At 36.3% G+C, this 9413-nt stretch overlaps 1 long non-coding RNA gene across 1 annotated transcript; it reads right to left on the reverse strand.

Moving 5' to 3' along the window:
* Positions 1-518: 518 nt before the first annotated feature.
* Positions 519-4919, reverse strand: LOC140344215 (uncharacterized). The gene is made up of 3 exons (XR_011923523.1): positions 4800-4919; positions 976-1129; positions 519-681 (listed from the first exon to the last, which is right to left on the reverse strand). It is a non-coding gene; the product is annotated as an uncharacterized lncRNA (long non-coding RNA).
* Positions 4920-9413: the final 4494 nt, after the last annotated feature.

Raw genomic sequence — 9413 nt, forward strand, 5'->3', positions numbered from 1 at the left:
CATGATAATCCAACAAAAGTATTTGTAGGCTTTCAAGGAACATCAGCTCTGTTTACTATTGTTGACTGGTAGAACATTGTGGGGTCTTAAAAATCCAAACTGCACCATCATGATAGTAGACTTAGAGTCTGTTGTAAGGCAAAATCATAGCATACATAGCAGGGGCAATAATTACAGTTGTGTAGTCAATTGTAATATCCCTATGATGAGCTATTGCAGTTGGTATTAGTGGTGTTTGTTTTTTTATGGCCTGTCACTTCATGTTTGTACATAAATAAAAAAGTGTAAAAAAAAAGAAAAGTTCTGAAAATTTACAAATTGAGAGCATAATTTTCAATCTTTCCTTATACAAAAAAGTGGGTAATATGTAGGGCTAGGGTTAAACTTTTGCGTATTGTGTTAAAAGCAGAACAGATACCAAGAAAAAAGGATGTACAATTATTTATTAGGTTACATAAGAAAACAGTCATATAAAGAAAAAAGCTTTACTTTAGTCCTCTGGTAGCTTAAGAGTCCTGTGTCATATGACAATTTCTGCATTAAAAACCTTAGGAGAAATACTTTTCTTAAATTTTGGACCAGGGCCCAAATTGAGTTGTGAACATCTCTGTGAAGGATCACCACTTCACTGTGTAGCCATTTGTCCAAGTGTGAAATCAGTAGATCCAGTGATATAGCACACTGTAATAATAATTCAGACACATTAGGAATTACATTGGGGAATCAGAACACAATAGAGGCAGGGGGAAGTGCAGAAACAAGATTTGGGTTCTAAAGCACAGGTACTAAAAGAGCCAAATATGGTAATAAGTTTATTTGTTTAAACATTTAATGACCTCTAAAGAGCTTTACTGTAATCATCATGGCAAAAGGCCCTGAATGATTTGGGCTTTGCCTTACTAACGCACACCCAACCTGTACCATCCTTTCATGAAGCACAGCTAAAGTGAAGAATAAAAAAAAAATCACACTTACCTTTAATTCCGCAGATCCCCTGATCACGCTGGAGAAGTCCTCAACTGAGTCTCGTGCTGTCCTGGAATTCTCCTTTGTCCCAGCCATCTTCAGCCTTTCTTCTTCTGGATACATCACCCAATCTCGCACTGTGCAGAACAATATTTTTGCTTCTCTTTTATGTAAAGAAAAAAATTGAGTTTAGGTCTACTTAAACCAATCAAAATTGATAAATGAAACAATCCTCAACAATACCAAGTGATAAAAGAAGTATAGTTGTATCATATACTGCATTGTAAGCACACAGACAAATATCCCCTGTAAGTGTGATCTGTGCCATGCAATATGGACTTTAGCATCCTTTTCCTTATACTCCAATGTTTTAATTTACAAAGCTAACACACTTGAATAAATATTCTTATTTTCTGAAAAAAGGTTACAGATATTTTTAGTTGAGTCCATTGACATGGACTGCCTTGGCTGGAGTTAAAGGTTTGTGAATTGAGCCTAATGCCTAGAGATGTGAAGCAATGACTGTATTGCTTCCATAACAAAAACATTTCCAAGGACTAATCTTCAAAATTCGGAAGTGGAACAGCTGACAGCTTGGCTACATGTTATTACATCTTTGTGAAACTGAATATATGGGTTTCTTCTTGGAGGACATCATTGTTTGGAGACATAAGGATGTTTTATCGTCTCAGCACATTTAACTTCCCTAAAGCAGGGGAATTCGTATCAAACACAGACTTTAATTTACAAAAGCAGCACAGATCAAATGCATAGGTTGGACTACAGAAGGCTAAATTTGACTTTCTTTGCTTGTGATACAAATACATTTCCAATAGGCATTCACAGCAATGTATTTTTAAGTAGGTGAAATGCAGCTCCAGAACATTCATCCCCACAACACTACTAGGGTGAGTGAAAGTCGGCTGACTTACATCAAATGCATGAAAACATAGCCCCTCTACACAAACATGAAAGCACATCATTAAATACTATCCATATATCCATATTTCCAAAAGTATAGAACCATTGGTAAAAAAAAAGATGGAAACACCAAAAAAAACATTAATTTCCATGGCCATTGTCATCCAGGGTTCTGTGGAACCCTAGGGTTCCTCCATTGGTTGTTAAGGGTTCCTTGAGCTTTTGCCTGGTGAATTCTTGTCTTATGGTGAATTCATAGTTCCAGGTTCTACATCATTTGCCATCCAAGTTTTTTAGCTATCTAGAAGATTGGCATTTAGACTACCACTGTAAAGAATATTAATTCCTGATTGTTACCATATTGAGAGCATTCTTCCCAGCGACCATCAATTCATTTTTTTTATGAGGAGATGCCTGGGTCCTGCAATTTTTTTTAAGGGTTCCACTGGGGTAAAGAGGTTAAGTAAGGATACTATAATAGAGTTTTGTTATTGATAAGTCTAGACATTTTTAGCTTTAGTGGTTAGATTAAAGTTGGGGTCAAAATATTTTTTTAACATTGTAGTTTAAAGATTTACACATTATAGTTTAAATTATGAAAAAGTACAAAGATACAAAGACAATATGATTAAGAGCCATGGGTGTCAAAATATTTAGTTTTTAAAAAAATAAACCTTCAAGATAGCAGTAATACTTTATGGGTTGTAATAGGGTAAGTTTGAGTTCTGTTGTTTGAATAAAATAAATATATTAGGCTTGAATTAGTTCTTTGCATTTGAATATTTTCAATGGTAAGGGTGCTTTCCTCAAAGCATATAATACAGTTTAGCATTTTTATTGTGTTGTTTTCAAATAGAAGGAAATACACATTTTGTTGCATTTTGCGTGCATTGGGGGCTAATGGGACTTATACATGTGTATAATGCACTCGTTATCAATGCATTTTCTTTACGCTGCCATTGACTATACTGTAGCATGTGTTTGTCATGTACTGCCCAGTAATGCAATGCACAGATATGCAGAGCTTGATAGATGAACGTTAACTATTTTTCATGTGCTTTTAGCTCACTGTGATAGTGCCGTGTGGTATCTTTTTTTTACAACCATTAACATTAAACCCATTTTAGATATAAAAAAAAAATATCATCTACACGATCTACAAGATGAACTTCCGACAAACTAAAAATGAGAAATAAAAATGCAGTGTTGGCAGATATTTAGCTGTATCTGCATATTGGGTTTAGCAAGAAACATACAGTACAACCTTGGAATTATGTGCCTGTGATTTTATCCTCTTAAATGCATTGGGTCTGATTTAATAAAGCGCTCCAAGGCTGGGGAGGATACTCTTTCATCAGTGAAGCTGAGTGATCCAACAAACCTAGAATGGATCTGGTTCAGGATTTAAAGCATTTGCTATCAAAAATGACTTTGAAGAAATCCATTCCAGGTTTGCTGGATCGCCCAGCTTCACTGATGAAAATGTATCCTCTCCAGCCTTGGAGAGCTTTAATAAATCAGGCCCATTAGTTGATCTAAAATTTTGTGTCAGAAATTCAGAAATGGAAAATAACCCCTCAAAACCCCAAAATAGTTCATTACCCTCAAGTCTTTTTAGATACCATTAGAAAGCGGCAATCTCTGGATTAAAAGTGAACTTTACAGCAAAACTTGCTGTTTTATCATTTATTAGGCTATTCATTTTACCTTTTTATTTTTGGCTGGAGGTCTGCTTTAACGAAAAACTGCACTGTCATACACTTTGCATTTATCGTTTTCCTAAAGCTAAACTAAACAGTTCTTCCCCTTTATAGACTCATTCATCTCACTTAACTGAGATACAGTGGCCTTGGTTCTACTATTTGTTTTCATTCAGCACCGTCCTGGTTGCAGTAAGTCATTACATCCCCATAGACTGCTATAGAGTTTAAAATTTGTCCACCATTCCATATTCCTTAAGATAATCATGATGTTCTTGTAATACATACAGACAATGAATGTTGTAAGCAATTGTGATTTCTATGACGTATACTCTATAGTAAATATATTTAACTTCCAAGCATCACAAACGAATCAAGGGACTTTTCAGGCACCAAAAATGTATTTTGAGCAGTTAAAATACAAGTAAAAGATTCACATCAGTGAATACAACTTGAATATAAAACACACATATTTTCCATATTTAACCCCCCGACCGTTAAGCCCGACCTTGGTACAGGCTAAAAAAAAGTGCTATTTTGGTTAACCCCGAGATTTTCCCTACATTAAAATCCCCACTTACCTGGTCCCGCTGTGCTCATCCAACTAGACCCTTGTTCGGACATATTTCTGTAAGTTACAGGTCTACAATTTAAAAAAAAAATTTCATGAAAAACAGTGGAACACTTTTGGTACAGAAATCTAGACCTCAGTGTAACGCTCAGGTGGTTAAACATGGTTTTGCATAGATCAGATTGATTCTCTAATTTGACGCCGCAAGACCATGTTTAAATATGGAAATTGTATTCATTGATGTGAATCTTTTACTTGTATTTTAACTGCTCAAAATAAAGGTATTTTAAAGTTATTTTTGGTTTGTTTTATAATATGTGCCTGAAAAGTCCCTTGATTTGTTGTGCTTGGAAGTTAGATATACTTTTAGGATGTGGCACACACTGGATGAAATATATTAATGATCTGACGGCTAATACAAATATAGATTACTATAGTAAATATAGTTAACCCACTGTCAGTGACTTTACAACACAAACAAAGAGCCATGGGGTGCACAATGACCATTGTGATTATGGCCAACATATAAATTATTTCATACGCAGTTTCATACATAGTTTCCCAACTTTTTTTTAAAAAAATGGTTTAAGTGATTTGAAAAATCCTATACAGAAGAATATATATGGATAAGCACTGTGTACCTCCTTTAGCTGTTTGCCTGGCTGCTTCTTGACTCAATGGTTTCTGAGCTGCTGAAACAAAACAAGTATAAAGTTAAGCCAAGACTCCAGATTCTGGGTCAGGGATGTTACTAGATTTCGACAGCCATATAACCAGCATTTTGGGAAGAGAAGTCAAATATCCTCCATATTTTTTTAATAAAATCAGCAGAATCGGTCCCTTAGAATGATAGTTGATCTCACTTCCAATAGTGGGGTGCCGGGGATGAAAGGAGGGGGACGACAACTCAACACCTTATAACATCAATTATGGTACTGGCGTATATTAGCTACAAATCCTTGGGCTCCCATAATGTTCAAGTATCTAGCTGAAGATCTTTTTATGCATTTTTACTACATTCAATGGTTTAGCTCATATGATTGGTCTCTGGATATGACTGAGCTAATTTCACATTTGTTTTTAATTCCTACAGAAATATGCACATGTGCTATAAAATCTCTTTTTAAAGGAAGTCCTTGAAAAATTGGGTATTGCATGCCAAACACTTAACACATAACTTGCTGCTATTATTTCAAAATTTTTGTAGTATTATTTATTGCGTACATTTCTACAAAGATATATGGGGAAATAGATGAACTTTGGATAACTGAGACGTGGCTGCAATTACCTGTCAACATTTTACAGTTCAGAATACCTTCTCACATTCTTCAATGTAATCAATTTTCAACAAAAGTGCCTCTTGATATGCAATAGAATGAGGCAGAAAAACATTCTATAGGCTTTTCACCTTGACTGTTAGCAAAGCCAGTTCTATAGAGTGGCCTGAAGAGCAGAACAAAAGCATAGTATAGTCACTGAGAGCAAGAATTGGAGACAAGTGCCACTTTATCCTGACCCTTCTGGAACCACATATGGTGATGGTTAGAAGAAATAAAGGCTTGTAAGAAATGCTTTTTTGTAGAATCATAATATGATTTCATTTATTGTAAGCTGTAAACAGGAAGCAAAAACAGGAAAGATAAAAACATTCATTTTAAGAGAGCAAATTTTCTATTATTAGGGAGTCCCTCTGTGAATTGGACTGGGGGAGAATGTTGTCCTCGAAGTACACAGAACAGAAATGGGAATGTTTCAAGTCTGTTCTACACAAACACACTGAAAAATATATTACAATAGGTAATACGTTTAAGAGGCTAAAATTAAATCATATGTGGCTTACAGCTGATGTTAATAAATCTATAAAGTATAAGAAAAGGGCATTCCAAAAATATAAAATTGAAGGATTACCTTAATCAGTTGAAAACAATAAAGAAACAAAAGATGTAAAAAAAAGGAGATAAAATGTGCAAAACTTCAAAATGAAAGACAGATTGCAAAAGAAAGTAAGGCAAACACCAATACATTAGTTATTATAATATCAAAAAGATTGGATCTGATCATAAAAGCCCCTTAAAAGATGTCTCTGGGTTTGTAACTGGAGAAAAATAAAAGGCGTATTTACTAAACACTATTTTATCTATGTGTACACTAAGGAAAATGGCAGAGCTGACGTTCAAATTGCTAAAAGCAACGTCACTGCCTTACACGAGTCACAATAGCTAAAAATTGATATAGTTGAGAAACAGTTGGGCAAAATTAAGGTTGATAATGCACCAGGACCTGATAGATTACATCCATGTGTCCCCAAAGAGCTGAGCTCAATTATTTTAAAGCTATTATTTCTAATTTTTAGAGACTCTTTAATCACTGCCATTGTACCCATGGTACCATGGAGCAAAGTCATTACCAAGTAACTACAGGCCAGTAAGTTTAACGTCCATAGTTGGAAAGGTCCTATAGAGTTTGATAAAGAAGCACATGAAGAAGACAGAAGTTGTAAAACAAATTTACTCTGTTTTTATGAGGAAGTAAACAGGTAGACAGTGGAGTAGTAGTTGATATAGTGTACTTGGACTTTGCTAAAGCATTTGACACCGTACCCCACAGTAGGTTATTATGCGAGTTAGGATCAATATGTTTAGAAAAGCCAATCTGTAAATGGATAGAAAAGTGGCTTAAAGACCGCATCCAGAGAGTAGTGATTAACCTCACTGGCGGTATTCCCGAGGGTGGATTTTCCATACCAAAAGCGGTAACCCCGAGCCACACTGTGGGTGAAATTTCCAGGGAGTTTACCAAATCCTATCTGGTTCCCATGTTCCAGTGGTATCCTCCAGCAATGCTCACACTCCAGCGATGTCCGTGGCATCCCCCTCGCGTGATCATTGGGGACGTGAGGCCAGGGGAAGCAAATCTTGCAAATCTTAAGCTGGAGGCAGGACCGTGGGGATTGTAGGGGGGACTGGGGGGAAAATTCCAAATAATGAGGGTTTTCCAAATGTCCTGCTTTTACATTTAAAAATCCTCATTATTCATACCGACAGGGTTATTAGTGGTGTACCCCAGGGTTCAGTATTGGGACCTTTACTGTTAAACATCTTTATAAATGAAAAAGAGTTTGGGATTAGAAGTACCATTTCTGTGTTTGCAGATGACACCAAACTATGTAATGGAATTAGGTCCATACAGGATGTCTATAATCTACAAGCAGACCTGGATGTACTGTTTGATTGGGATAGCCAAGTGGCAAATTACATTTAATATTGGGAAACGTAAAGTTATGCACTTGGGAGCTAACAAAAAGCTTGCTTCATAATGTCTAGGGGGAATACATTTGGGGGAGCCAGAAATGGAAAGGATCTGGGAGTTTTAGTAGATCATAGACTTAATATTAGCATGCAATGCCAAGCTTCAATATCTAAAGCTAGCAAAGTACTTTCTTGTAATAAATGAGGAATAGACTGCAGGCATGGAGACATAATCCTGCCCCTGTACAAAGCATTGGTCAGACCACATCTGGAATATGCAGTCCAGTTTGGGACATCAGAAGAGAAGGGCAGTTAAACTAATAAAAGGAATAGAGGAGCTCAGCTATGAGGAGAGATTAGCTGTACTGAATCTATTTTCCCTTGAGAAGAGATGTCTAACCTCCTGAGCGTTAACCCTGAGTGTGATTTGGGTAGAAAAAAGAAGCTGGAAGCGGTAACCCCGAATCACACTCGGGGTGGCTAAACCTATAGGAAATAATAGAAAATCGAGACTTACCTGATCAGCCAGAGTCCTCCGTCCTCCTTCGCGCCTTCTTTCTTCCTCCGGCTGGCGTTCTCTGCACTCGATGAGTCACCGGGTGTTTCCGGTGATGTTGATGCGTGCGGACGGTCCGTTCGGGGCAGGGTGGGAAATTCAAATCTATTTGTATTGCATTCAATACAAGATAACTGTATTGACTGCAATACAGTGGATTTATATGTGTAAAACCAGTACATTGTCTTTCATGAATATTTATTTTACAGTATAATATATTAGTATGAGTATATTATTTATTTGTTTTTTTAAAATAAAAAAAAAATACATTGTTTTTGTATTTATTTATTTTTGTATTTATTTATTTTTGTTTGTATTTATTTAATTTATTATTTCAACATAATTTTGTGTTTCAAACTTTTTTATATTCATACTATCCGGAGAGAAATGAACCACCCAGGAGGTTAAGGGGGGAGGGATATGATCACCCTGTATAAATATATAATTGGTCCATATAGAGAACTCTTTTCCCAAATATTTACTTTGAGATCATTACAAAGAACTCTTTGCGTCTGGAGGAAAAGAAGTTTAAGCTCCGGATAAGGAAGGGATTCTTCACTGTAAGGTCTGTGAAAATGTGGAATCGGCTCCCTCCTACAATTGTTTTCAGCACCTACTAAAGATTGCTTTAAGAAAAAGCTGGAAGTATTTCTAGAAACACAGAATATAACTGGGTAATAAGGCTTTAAGGTAAAGATAACAGTGACTGTTGATCCAAGGAACATCCGATTGCCTCATGGAATCAGGGAGGAATTTTTTTCCCTGTTGGAGCAAATTGTACCAGGGTTTTTTTGCCTTGCTCCGGATCAACTATGTCCACAGAGTTTTATATCTAGCATGAACTTGATATCTTTTTTCAACTTGACTTACTATGTACCTAACTATGTAGTATTGTTTACTTGGAATTGTAGTTATGCAATCTGATTTTTTAAATAAATAAATAAATATATATATATATATATATATATATATATATATATATATATGGGCTCCACACTAATTGAACTATTCAACCTCTCTCTTTCTATTGGTATCTACCCGTCTGCTTTCAAACATGCCATTATTCTCCAAATCCTGAAGAAACTCTCACTAGATCCCTCCCAACTGTCTAGCTACTGACCTATCTTCTTTCTCCTATATGTCTCCAAACTTTTTGAGCACCTTGCCTAGAAAAGATTCACCGATTACCTGAACACCAACTCTCTACTTGACCCACTTCAGTCTGGCTTTCGAGCTGCCCATTCCACTGAAACAGCCCTTACCAAATGACCGCCCCAGAGCAAAGTCATAAGGCAACTTTTCCCTCCTCCTTCTTTTTAATGGAAATTCCTCCTCCCCCACTCTCCTCCTTGTTGATGTTCCCCAAGGGTCAGTCCTTGGACCGGTTCTCTTTTCTCTGTACACCTCCTCTCTCAGTAGTCTCATATCCTCCTTTGGCTCACAGTACCATC

Source organism: Pyxicephalus adspersus, chromosome 1 (assembly GCF_032062135.1).
Source record: "Pyxicephalus adspersus chromosome 1, UCB_Pads_2.0, whole genome shotgun sequence".
In the NCBI taxonomy this organism is placed as follows: domain Eukaryota; kingdom Metazoa; phylum Chordata; class Amphibia; order Anura; family Pyxicephalidae; genus Pyxicephalus; species Pyxicephalus adspersus.